Here is a 12,373-nt window from a genome sequence, read left to right on the forward strand (position 1 = left end):
GGGGCTGGGAGGTTTTATAAGGAAATATAAGATGTAGCTGGCTTCCACAGAAATTCTGTACATTTTACATGGTGCCAGCCACCTTCATCAAGTCTGTAGGGTTGTATCAGGTTCCTGAAACAAAAGCCTAAGAAGGGAGGAGAGGAGGTTTGCAGAAGAGAGCAAAAGTTTATTTTAAAATCAAGCTGCAGGTTGCTGGGTTACTTGGTTGAGCTTCTCTTGATTTCAGCTCAGGTCATAATCTCATGGTGAGATCTAACCTCCCACTGGGCTCTTGACTGAGCATAGAGCCTGCTTGGAATTCTCTCTCTCCTCCTTCTCTGCCCCTCCCTACTCTTTCTATATTTTTCTCAAAATAAATAAACTTAAAAAATTTTAAAAAAATCAAGCTTCACTGAAGCATTAGTGTAGCCTTTTTGATTTTTGCTCGACTTTATGCTTGCAAGCAGTTTCAGCATCAATAGCCAATTTCTTTTGAATACTTAGAAGTATTCCATTGTTTGAGTATAGGAAATTTTGTTTCCCTATTCACTCCTTAAGGGAAATTTGGGTTATTTTACATTTTTACAATTATGAAGACTGCTATCATAAATACATGCTGAGTTTTATATGAATATATAATTTTAATTCTCTAGGATAAGTTTCTAAAAATTGGATTTCTGGGTGATATAGGTGGATATTTAACTTTTTAAGAAACTGACAAACTGTTTTCCAGAATTGCTGAACTGTTTTGCATTCCAACCAAGAATACATGAAAGTTTCAGATGTTTTACAACATTGCCAGCACTTTACATACATACATATATATACATATATATACATAATATGAATATATTAAATATGTATATATGGCTTGTCTTCTCACTCTGCTTCTGCTCTAACAGTTTTCAATTTTGATCAAGTTCATTTGTCATTTTTTTTTTAGGATCATGCTTTTGATGTCTTATCTAAGATGGAATTAGTTATACTCAAGGTCACAAAAATGTTTTCTTGTGATTTTGTATTAGATTTTTCTAGTTTTATATTTTACATTTAAGTTATGAGTCATTTTAAGTTTTTAATATAGCTGCACAGTATAAAATATAGGTCAAGTGTGTTTTGTTTGTTTATATAAATATCCAGTTGTTCTAGCACTATGACATTTCAAAATAATGTCCTTTATTCATTGGACTGTCCTTGTGCTTTTGCCAAAAAATAATAGCTGAACATATTTGTGTATCTCTATTTCTAGACTCACCATGCAATTCCATTAGTTTTATGTGCCTGTCTTTCATCACTAACATGGCTTCTAGACATGCCTTTGAACAGGGTACTGTGAGTGCTCCTACTTTATTCTTTGTACACATTGTTTTGGATATTCTAGTTATTCCCTCTTCATGTGAATTTTAGAATCACTTTGTATATGTCTACACAAAATGTTACCAACATTTTATTGGGATTGAATTAAATGTATGGATTGACTTGGGGAGAATAGACATCTTCACTATGTGGAATCTTCTGATCCCTGAATATAGTACGTCTACTTATTTAGGTCATGTTTTATTTCTTTCATGAGCAATTTATGGTTTTCAGCATATGTTGTTCTATCCATACTCATTAAATTTGTGTGTAAAGGTATACTTTTAGACCAATTTTACAATGGGAAATATGGGTAGCTTTATTTCTTTCATAAAGTTTTAAGTCTTTTATCTGATTTACTTATTTTATTGCACTTGCTAAGATTTCTAGTACAATATTGAATAGAAACGGTGAAAGGATTGCCGTTCCTTGCCTAGTTCCTTATCAAAGGAAATATGAACTAACTTGTGTTTTGCCAAAAGATACATTCAAATTCTCACCCTAGGTACTGTGAATGAGATCTTATTTGCAAATAGGTTCTGTGTGGATGTAATCAAGTTCAAATGAGGTCATACTGAAGTAGAATGCATCCTAAACCCAATGATTGATGTCCTTATAAGAAGGGAGAAATTTGGAGACACACAGACACACAGGAAGAGGCAGAGATTAAATTTAGGCTGCCACAAACCAAACAGTGAAGAAGGCCACAGGAAACTGCAAGAGTCAGAAACAGATTATTATCTAGAGCCTTTAGAGTAAATATGGTCCTGCTGACACCTTGATTTGGACTTCTTGACTCCAGAGCTGTGAAAGAATAACTTTCTTATTATATGCCACCTAGTCTGTGGTACTTTGTTTCAGCAGCCCTAGGAAACTAGAATGAAGGAAAGCAATCAGATCTCACAATTTAATATGTCAATTGCAGTTTTAATGACATTTTTATCAGAATGTGGGCTTTCTTTTCTATTTATAGTTTTATGAGTTTTATTATTGTTATTATTAATCAATGGATGTTGAAATTTGTCAAGTGTTTTTCTGCATCTATTGAGATGGTCATATGTTGTTATCATTCTTTTGTTGGTTTTTCTTTTTTAGTTAATTAACATGGTAAATTATATTGATTGGTTTTCAAATGCTAAGTGAGGTTAATAGTCACAGGTTAACATATTTTTTTATTATATTTTATGACTCAATTTATTGCTGGTTTCAATTTTAAATTAAAAAAATGTTAATTTATTTATTTTGAGAGACAGAGAGAGAGAGGGAGAGCAGGGGAGGAGCAAGGACAGAGAGAAAGAGAGAGAATTTCAAGCAGGTTCTGTGCTGTCAGCACAGACCCCAATGGGGGGTTCAGTTTCAGGAACCATGAGATCATGACCTGAGATGAAATCAAGAGTGGGAGGCTAAACTGCCTGAACCACTCAGGCACCTGATCAATTTAATAATTTTTAAGGTTTGTTTATAAAGCATTTTAGTTTATACATTTAGTAGTGTTTTATGTTGTTATTGCTGTTACCTTGTTTGTTGTTATTGTTGTTAGTTTGTTTTTATGGTTTTTTTAGGTAACGTCTTTGTTTTATTATAAGGGTATTGCTGGCCTCATAAAATGAGTTGGAAAGCATTTCCTTCTCTTCTATTTTCTCAGAAAATGTACAAAAGTGATTTTTCTTTATTAAATGGTACAATTAACTAGTGAAGCCATCTGGATCTGGTATTTTCTTTGTAGGATAGTTTCTAAATACAAATGCAATGATTGCATTTAATATCAGACATTTTTAATTTATTTATTCCATCATTGGTGAATGTTGGTAGTTTGTATTTTTCAAGGGTTAAGTCTTTTCCTCTGAGCTGTTAAATTTATGTGCATAATGCTGTTTGTAGAATTATCTCATTATCTTTTTAACATCTGTGGGGTCAACAGAGTTAATAATTTTTGTCTTCACCCTTTGTTAGAGAATATGACTAAAGATTTGTCAATTTAATTAATTTCTTTTGAAGTCTCAGTTTATTTTTCACTTATTTTTCCAGATTGCTTTTCTACTTTCCCTTTATTTACTTATGCATTTTTTATTTCTTGTTCTTTTTTTCTTTCTGATTGCTTTGGGTTAATTTTGCTCTGCTTGTTTAGTCTTAGGGTGATGACATAAATTATAGACTTGCATTTTTTTATTTTCTAATATACATAATTAATGCTACAAGTTCCCCTCTAAGCTACATTCCACAAATATGAATATATCATATTTTATTTCCTTTCTATTCAAAATATTTCCCTTAGGCTTCCTTTCTGATATATATTGAGTAGGATGCTTTTTAAAAAAAAATATCCAAGTAGTCTCAGTCTGTTCGAGCTACTGTAACAACAGCTACAACAAAAAAGTCATAGGTGGCTTACACAAGTAATTATTTCTCACTTCTAGAGACTGAGAAGTCCAAGATCAAGGTGCTGATAAATTTGGTGGCTTGTGGGAGCCCACTTTCTGGTTCACAGACTAGCGCCCCTCTCACTATGTTTTCATACATCAACTAAGGTAGCAGAGCTCTCTGGGGACTCTTTTATAAGAAATCTAATCCCATTTATAAGGACTTCATCCTCATAACCTAATCAACTCCCAAAGGCCCCACCTTCTAATAGCATCACACATTTTTGTGTGAATTTTGGGGGGCACACATTCAGTCCATAAAAAAAGTATTTGGGGATTTCCAGATATTCTTTTCCTAATTTTTAAATGTGTTTCTTTATGGCCAGACAATATATTTTGAATAATTTCAATTCCACTTAAGTTAGTATGATTTGTTTTTGACAAAGAATGAGATTTATCTTGGCAATATTCTCAGCACACAAAAAGTAATGTGTTCCTGTTATTCAGTAGATTATTATAAATATGACAAATAAGTCAAGATAACTGATATTTGGATATTCTGTGTTTGATGATTGTTTTTTGCATATTTGTGTAAGCAATCACAGAGAAGCATGTTAAGGTATTTAAATATAAGTATAGTTTTTTATCATTTTAATATTTCCAATTTTGTTTCATGCATTTTGGACCCCTATTATTTGGTGCATATAAATTTAGGATTGTTTTCTCTTCTTGATAAATGGATCCATTTGTCATTATGCAATGTCTTATTTTATCCGTAGTAATTTTTCTTGTTTGGAAATCTGCTGTATTACCTAGGGTTCTCCATAGATAAGGAGCCAAAAAGAGAATATAGATTGATACAGATACAGATACAGATAGTTTTATCATAAGGAATTGTGTCACATGATTATAGAGGTACCAACTCTACATTCTGCAACTGGAGATGTAGGAAAGCCTGCACTATAGTGGCAGTCCATATCTGAAGGCCTGAGGACCAAAGCCAATGGTTCTGGGTTCCAGTCTGAGCCCAGGAGCAGAGGAAGACTAATATCCCAGGTCATTTCAGGCAAGAAGAATTTCTTTTTGTTCTATTTAGATCCTCAGCGGATTGGATCTTCACAGAAAGGACAATCCCTTTTAAGTCAACCAATTGAAAAATTATCTCGTCTGAAAACATTCTCACAGACTTGCTCAGAAATAATGTTTAGCCAAATATCAGGGCATCCTGTGAGCTAGTCAAGATGACGCATACAATTACGCATCATATCTGTTTTTCCTAATATTAATATATTCACTCAGGCATGTTGTTGTTAGTATCTTCATGGGATAGTGTTTATCTTTTGTACTTTTGAATAGACTTTATCTTCTTAGAAATACATAGATTTCTAGAAAAATAGAGAGAATATCAAAAATTCCCAAATACCCATGAACACAGTTTCTCTGATTATTAATTTATGTTAGTATGGTACATTTATTGCTTTTAGTGAACCAATATTAAGATATCGTTATTAACTAAAGTCCATAGTTTATTCAGATTTACTTAGCTTTTAACTGTCTTCTTCTGTTCAGGAATCCACCCAGCAGACAACATTATATATATTTGTCATTCCTCCTTAATCTCCTTCATGGTTGTGACAATTTCTCAGCCTTTCCTTGTTTTTGATAACATTTGCAGTTTTAAGGAGTACTGTATTTATTGAAAAAAATATATATAAGTGGACCCACTCAGCTAAAACCCAAGTTTTTAAAGGGCCAACTGCATATTATTTTAAATCACAAACTAATATTAAGAATGTTTCAAAATTAGGAAACAAGCTTGCAGAAGTTCAGAAATATATCCAAGACCACCTACTTAGTAAGTGGCCACAAAGAAATATCATCTAAAGGGACAGTTTATTAAACCAAACATATTGAATGAGAATACTTTAGTGTTGCTTAGTTTTATTTTGTCAAGTACTTATTAAATATTTTCTAAGAGTGATGGCAGTGCATAAACAAACATTTCAATCCTAAAACTACTAAGGAAAATCAAGCCATATTTACACTTTATTTATTGCAGGACTGTATTGTATAACACCAACTTGTGATACTCTAAGGCTTTAGTGAAAATGGGAAATCACTGAAAAAATATAACTAAAAGTTTAATTGAAGAAAACTTGAGTATGGCCTTAAGGGAAGCAAATGGTCAGAGTGGAAAGAGAATGAAATAGGGCACTCTAGGAGCTCTGGGAGAAGTTAAGTGGAGAGAGAATCTGAGTACAGCTTAATCTGAAGTGCCTCAAAGTACACCTGTCCACAAGCTTTATTTTTGGCACTTTAGTCTCCCATTCCTTCCTAATATTCTAGCAAATCTTCTCTAGTCTTCTCCCTCCTGAAACTCCTCCACCTCATCAAGAGCTGCAATCCATTGGTTCCACCATATTTATCTGCCTCTCAAAACCTGGGTCTTAAGTTCCTGGCTTAAATACCTGGAATAAAATCCATGTTCAAAAATATATATATTAAAATCTTGGCTTGCGAGCATAATTTATTCTGGAAACATGCTTGTAATCCAAAGTACTCGTATACCAAAGGGAATGTCAAGAACCATTGGCTCAGTTGTGATCATGTGATGTTCGGCATCATGTACTAATTGTATTGCAAGACATCGTTCTTTTCTCAAGTTAAAATTTATTAGAAGTCCTTGCTTGTCTTGCAGAATCCTTGCAGAACAAGTTAGTTGCAATACAATGTTTGACTGTGTGTGTGTGTGTGTGTGTGTATAATTCTCTTCTTAGTTTTGGCTCTAAAAGCAATTACTAAGAACATTCTCTTATACACATCTTTTCCTTCTTTGTGAATTATGTCCCTTTGTTTCACTCTTTAGGCAAAAATGAAGTTGTTGAAATACAATATCCAGATACTTCTCTACCTTCACCTGAGTTTTGAACATGGTAAGAAAAAACAGCCAATGATAGGCTTTTAGTCTAGCCCTATACACCCGATTTTTTATTTTTAGTTTGTTTAGTCTTTTACCTTCCTAGGTAATTTTACATCTTAAATCTTAAATTCTCTCTTTAAAGTTCCAACACGTCCTCCCACTCTTCACTGACAGCTGATGAACTTACTTAATAGAAGAGAACTTTTGCATCAAATGTTACCAACTTATGCACATCTACATAAGTATGCTCTTTCTTCACTTCTCTTTTCATATAAATTGTCCATATTTACATCTAAGTTCAGCCTCTTTACTTATGCCCTGGACCAATCCCTTCTCATAAGTCCCATATGGACTCTGCACCTGTAATTGTTCCCTCATGTTTCCCGAATTATCAATTCTCCCTTCTTAGTGGAACTTTCCCATTAGTATGCATTTGAACCACAGGTTCATACATCCAACCATCTCCTCAGTATCCCTGCTTGGATGTCTAATAAACATATTACATTTTACGTATCCAAAGACAATTTCTTCTTTTCCCATACCACACTTGCCCTTCCTCAGTCTTCCCCATTTCTGTAAATGCTATTATGCTATTGGCTCAGGCCCAAACTCTGAGTCTGCATTGCTCTCAGCTGTCTCCCACACCACATATCCAATTTATCAGCATTTCTTCTAGTCTATCTTAGAAATGTATCAAAATTCTGGGGTGCCTGGGGGGGGGCGTTCAGTGATGTTAAACGTCTGACTTCGGCTCATGTCATGATCTCGCGGTTTGTGAATTCAAGCCCTGAGTTGGGTTCTGTGCTGACAGCTCAGAGTCTGAAACCTGTTTTGGATTCTGTGTCTCCCTCTCTTTCTGCCCCTCCCCTGCTCTGTCACTTTCTCAGAAATAAACATTAAACAAATTATTGAAAAAAAGAAATATATCAAAATTTCAAACTTTCTACCTCACTTCCACATCTAAGTGGTGTAAGTACTTTAATCTCTTAGTTGTATTATTTCAATAGCCTCATAAAAGACCTCCCTACTGTGATTCCCAATGTTTCAGCTAGAATGATGCCATAAAACACAAAGTTAGAGTGACTCCTTTACTAAAAACTCTTCTTACCGGATTGTTTGTCTCATCTATAGTGGAGTTCAACTTTCTAATAAACCCTTTATATGACCCAGACTGCCAGTATTTCTTAGACACAATCTACAACTCCCTCTTTATTTTTTTTTATTCCAGATATGTCACTCTCTGATGTGAAGTGTCTTTTTTTTATTACAGTGACTAGAAGGACTTATTTTTTAACTACAGAAAGCCAAAACTAGTATATATAAAAATAAATACATAATATTGTTATTTTCATATATTATTTACATACAAAATACCTATATGTAAATAAGTAAACATTATATTTTAATATATAGTACATAATATAACAATTACATATTTTAATTTATATATGTACAAAATATATATATGTATTTTTTTAGCCTGTGAGTCCTAGCATACATATCTGTTAAATATTTAACATTCACGAGTAACCAGGCCAATCCTTTTAAATTTGTCCTAATATTAAATTATCAAAACAAAATCATATAGCAGACAAAAATCATTTTCTTCTTCTTCTCTTTCTTTTTCTTCTGCCCTTCTTCTTCTTTAACAAATGAGGAACCTGAGGTTCAGAGGTATTAAATCTCGGACCCAAGGTCACGTGACTACTGAATAACAGCAGATATTTGAATATAGTCTTATTACATCTGGTTTATTGTACTTTTTTTCCAATTCTCTCTTCCCTTTTGCCTCATTGACTTTGGGCTTGTCATGCAAATTTCTTCATTTGGAGAATGTGAGTGTTCCTATGCATCTTGTTTCTAACAACAGGATTTAAAAGTGTTTTCATGGATGTCTTCCTCTTGCTCTGTTTGACAAGAGCAATCCAGGGTGGCCACAAGTTTTGCACTCTGGCTTTGAAAAAAAAAAGACATATTTCTGTTAAAGATCTCAACATATAACATAGAAGAGTCACCAGAGCTAACCTACATCAACACGCACATAAACAAAAAGTGAATGTGTACTGTTAATAGCCACTGAGATATTTGGGTCGCTTGTTACATTGCATTATCACCGTAATTGCTGATTAATACTGTTTATAAGCAGTGTACCTTGACCAAAGTATTAAGAATAACCATTTCTATAAAATACAGGCGGAGAAGGAAAATAAATTTACACTGCAGTTTAGTAAATAAGTTTAGACTTACAGTAAGTATAAACATGTACATTGTTGATAGAAAGCTTGTGTTCAAATGTTGTCTGTAATCTCCCAGCCAGTAAGTTTTATTGTCTTCCTAAGCTTCTTTGTCTTTAAATTAGATATTGAGTAATAGTGTACCTTTTTGAGCTATTGTAAATATTAAATTTGCAAGATATGTAGCATTTTCTAGCATAGAACTAGGTACATAACCAATATTTAATATATATTTTATCCTGATAATGAGAATTATAGATACTGATGTAAGCAAGCACACCAATAGAGTCACTTTGAAAGTGTCAACATGCATCCGAGTGTATTAACGAATGAACATACTTTTTATATTCTTCTAATGATCTAATCAGTGTTTGCAATTAAGTAACCCAATAAAAGTAACACAAATTATTAGAAAACAATATTCTTTATTCCGTTATTTGTGTCCATACAGTAAAAAGGAAAACGTTCACCTAGCATTTATCTAGTTACTTTGACTTACCAAACAGTCTACATGGATTATCCTACATTAAACACATAAATTGATATTACCCTAAAGCTAATGAAAAATCGTATCTATTTCTTAGGGATATGTTGGGTATTTCGGGTGCTTACACTGTGATCATCAGCTTCTTGGTGTAGAGGAATAAATCATCTGCATGACTGGAAGTTGAGATTCTTACAGTCAACAATGGTTGGAAAGGGGTCTGAGAAAATGGATGAAATAGACTTAAATATTCCCCAAACCTGCCCCTCCTTCCACTGAATAAAATCTGACAGTGCAATTAAGGTAACAAAATAAAAAAAAAAAAAAACTCTGAACAACACGTATGATAAAAGTAGGTGACCCATTTTCTGCTTAAACCTTTAAATACGAATTGTTGTAGACAAACCATTGGCAGCTACATGAGCTGAGGCAACTATGCAAGAGGTAGCAGAAATAGGGAATGACATGTCTTGCATAGCTGAGCAACTCAATATGGCCCAACAGATACTCCCCAGAAAGCTCATCAGGACAATTTAAGAAGAATGTCTGAAATGAGGAGGTGGGGCTGGACACACGGCAAAAGTAGGGAAGGAAATTATATTTTGTATGGAGATAGTTTAGGAAGTCTCATCCTTCTGAATGTTCAAAACTAACCAGCCAAACTCCTTTCCAGGACAAAGCCCCACACAGAGAATAAACCTCTAAGAATGGAATCTAAACTGAGCATAACCACAAAATGGAAAAAGAAGATCCAGATAAAAAATAGAAGAGGGATATAGAAAAATTCAGGAAGCAGGATGCCATACTTTTGAAGATTCCCTAAGACAATCTAAGGAGGTATTTTGAACTGTGCACTTATTAAAGCAATTTTGAGCCTTTTTTTTTTTTTTAGAAATGACATTTGAAAAATTAAATGGTTACCTTTGGAAGATTCTTGGAAATCATTCTATGTATGAATTAGTAACAAAAGAACTGAAGACAAATCTCATGAAGTAATTATAACAGAGCAAAGAATAAATAGCAGAATAACATGCTTATAGATAACGAAAGAATGCTAGAAAGAAAGGCCCACAACATGGAGACACAGTGTTTTAAACAGGTGTAAAGAATCACATAAATAATACATAAAAGAAAGATATAACTTTATAACTGAGAAATTAATGGATAAAAAACGCAGAAAAAATAAAATTTAAAAGCATATTTCAGAATTGAAAGCAACACAAGAAGATAAGAATAAAGGCAAAAGAACATAAATAAAACAGATTACACCTTATGAGAAATCGGTGATTAAAAAAAAAACACGAAAAGAAATGAAGAAAGGGATGAAAAAAGATTGAGGAAATGTGATAAATATAAAAAGTAGACAGAGAAAATTCAGCCTTTACCAAATAGTTATTGCCGAAGACACCAAAGAGAATAAAATAAATACTAAAAAGTGTAAGTCAAGAAAATCGTCGTGGGGCACCTTGCTGGCTCAGTTGGTGGAGCATGGGATTCAATCTTGGGATTGTAGGTTGGAGCCCAAGATTACTTAAAAATTAAAAAAAAAAAATCTTAAAAAAAAAAATCATCTTGAGTTTTTTAAAAAAAGGAAAATATGGGTGCCTGGGTGGCTCAATCGGTTAAGCCTCCGACTTCGGTTCAGGTCATGATTTTACGGTTTGTGGGTTCAAGCCCCATGTGGGGCTTTGTGCTGACAGCTCAGAGTCTGGAGCTTGCTTTGGATTCTGTGTCTCCCACTCTACCCCTCCCCTGCTTGTGTCTGTCTCTCTCTTTGAGAGACTGAAGAAAAACATTGAAAAATAAATTAATAAATATTTTTAAAATTTTTTAAAAAGGAAAATATCGGGTAGAAAAATAAAAGATCAGTGAGAATTCATGAGGATTTATATTCATGTTTCCTAGCTTAGTCCCTTGAAAATACCTAAAAACAATAATCGTTTCTAACATTCAGAATACATTTCCCACACACACACATATATATATATATATATATGTGTGTGTGTGTATATATATATATATATATATACACACACACAAATATATACATTTATATATATATATACATACATATATGTATACATATATATATGTATATATATATATATAAAATTTGGAGAGTTTCTGCTTGTAGTTCAGATAAAGACTAGCCAAAATAGAAAAATAAATAAATAAATAAATAAATAAATAAATAAATAAGGGATAATAAATGCTGTAGATAAAACCACACCAAATATATTTAAATTCAAGATTTTAAAACCATACTTAAAAAAACAAAAACAAAAACAAAAAACAACTCATTGGTCACTTTTTTGAGAATTCTAGAAAGTCAAAACAAAACTCATTGTTTTGATAGCTGGTCATTAAGGGAAAGAATCCAGAATTTATTCTACCTTTCCTATATTAACTGTCACTAGATAATTAAGGTAAATGAAATAAAATATATTTAAAGATATATTGTAGTTCTGGGAGGAAGTTAAATGAAGAAGCGATTTTAGAGTTGGAATAAATCTATTTTCCACCCTAATGAATGAATTGGAAATCCATGTCTGCTAATATAACTACATGAGGGATAATTAAATATTATGTTGTTCCTAATTGAATTAAACATATTATCTATGAACAGTCATGACAAAGCATTGACCCTAAATCTCATTAAACTTTAGAGAAGCAATAACCAATTAGCAAAAATTATGAAAGACAGAGAAACATATTAATCTACAATATTGTGATCCGATCAGCAAAATCCAGACTGTGGGAAACTACAAGGAAAATTATCCAGTTCCTTAGACAAATAGGTTGTAATTAAAAAAAGAGAAAACGAGAGAGAAAGGGAGAACACATGGATTTAAAAAATTAAACATGGTTTATAAAAAATTAAAAACAAGAAAAATTAACTATAAAATTAAATTTTTAAAAAAGTAAAATAAGATTTTTTTTCATAAAAGTCAGGCTATGCTTTGGGAGGGTATACTGGGGAATATATATTGAATTTCTATTTGCTGTCCTAATAGTTATTAAAAGTGTGTTTGCTTTT

This window comes from Lynx rufus, unplaced genomic scaffold (genome assembly GCF_022079265.1).
Source record: "Lynx rufus isolate CCGP_SWC_20201006 ecotype Redwood Valley unplaced genomic scaffold, mLynRuf1.p SCAF_5, whole genome shotgun sequence".
Classification (NCBI taxonomy): Eukaryota; Metazoa; Chordata; class Mammalia; order Carnivora; family Felidae; genus Lynx; species Lynx rufus.